This window comes from Nicotiana attenuata, unplaced genomic scaffold (assembly GCF_001879085.1).
Source record: "Nicotiana attenuata strain UT unplaced genomic scaffold, NIATTr2, whole genome shotgun sequence".
NCBI classification, from domain to species: Eukaryota; Viridiplantae; Streptophyta; class Magnoliopsida; order Solanales; family Solanaceae; genus Nicotiana; species Nicotiana attenuata.
In genome coordinates, this window is record NW_017672150.1 from 55,864 (window position 1) to 57,681 (window position 1,818).

Consider the following 1,818-nt stretch of genomic DNA (forward strand, 5'->3'; position numbering starts at 1 on the left):
GGGGTCCGAAGATGGGCGGACCATAAGGGTCTATTGTACGCAGCCTTACCCTGCATTTCTTCAAGAGACTGTTTTCCTGGATCGAACTCGTGACCTCCTAGTCATATGATATACTTAATAGACTATTGATATAAATTCATATATTATACCATCTTAATAAAGTATTAATTCTTATAGTTTCATATAGATATTGTACTGATAAATCTATTTTCAATGAGTAATATGAGCGATGAATGACTCCATATCAGCACGGTTTATGCCATCATTCTTAACTGAAGTTTTGATAGCATTACTCAAATCTGCTACTCTTTTCCTCATCTCATCTCCTTCTGCTGAAGCCATCAAATTTTTTACAGCATTTTCAATCATTTTTTATGTAACAAGTTCACCTCGACGCGTCCATGGCCTAACAGTTAGTCCAATTTTTAAATACTTTATTACAAGTTGAGAATTCCTTGGCTGATCTGAATGCATTGGTCAAGCTGCTATATGAACTCCAAAGGAAATACTCTCCATACACGAATTCCATCCGCAATGACTCATAAAACCGTTGTTGTACTATGTGCTAAAATTTCCAATTGGGGTGCCCAATCTCTTACTGTAATCCCTCATTCATTTATTCTTTCTTCATATCCATTGCAAGTTCTTTGACCTCTTCATCACACAACGAAGTAGTCGTACCAAATGACACAAAAATAATTGAGTTTGTCAAGACAATGGAGGGACTCGTGGCGTTTGTTGGAACCTTTGCTTGTCTCTTTGGCTCTAACAGATTGAATGGACCTATAACCCATTGCTTCAATCCATTATATTCTTTAGCCATTAAATCAAGGTACAAACTTTCTGTTAGTCGCGACGAATTGTTAAGTTCACCACAACTGATCTTCCCATCAAATTATTCTTGTATCTTCAAAAGTTCCCAAAACCATGTAGGAAAGCAATCTAAAATTGATGGTATATCCTCATAATGTTCACTTCCAGGTAGAACAGGTTTTCCTTTGAATTCCTGTAAAAATGAATATGTCATGAAACTTGAAGTACTATTGAAAGAATAAAACATGGTATTTGGCATTTCAGGCAAATCTTGGACCACCCAATTCATCAAATTATCATAAAGAACAACCACTTTCTTATGATTCTTGCTTAAAAGTTCGCGTACTAGAGTGCAAACTAGCTCGCGGAGATGGAATGTCGCGTAGAATGAAGGCATTAGCAGGTTTGCATATTTGTTTGAAGCATTAGGATTAGGCAGGGGAGTTTCAAAAGAAGGTGTTTGAAATTCATGGAAGTGAATGTTTGTTATGGTGAGAGGATCAAAGCCATGAAAGATTTCAAAGTAGAAAAAGCAAAATTGTATGGAGAATTTTTTGTGTATTTTCTATTCATTGTACCAATGTATTTATACAAGTATAAAAGTAATAAAATCTGTCTAGTTTCCTATTGGCCTAAGGCTAACAATATGTAACTACTTGTGTAGCTCATTAGATTCTACATGTGCTAGAGAAATCTAGAAGGTGTATTTACAACAGTAAAATTGGTAATAATTGGATGGCTGATGTTTAATCTATCATCTCCAGGATCAAGGGTTGAGCTTTCTCCACGTGTCTTCTTTAGAGATGAGATAAAATGTGCCTTTGTCTTCAAACCACTTTTAGGTCTTTCATTTGTAGCCAAACGTGTACTTCTCTTTGTTCCATCGGTATCGACATCAATATTATCGACGCGATGTTCTCCGGGAACACCCCCTCAAGTTGTATGGCCGGTCGATCGGACGATTCAACTTGTAACAATGAAGATCGGCGAAAGAAGAGGCCCGAC

The 1,818-nt window shown here is 36.7% G+C and overlaps 1 pseudogene; it reads right to left on the reverse strand.

Moving 5' to 3' along the window:
* Positions 1-210: 210 nt before the first annotated feature.
* LOC109212070 lies at positions 211-1,697 on the reverse strand (annotated as a pseudogene).
* Between the last annotated feature and the right edge of the window lie 121 nt (positions 1,698-1,818).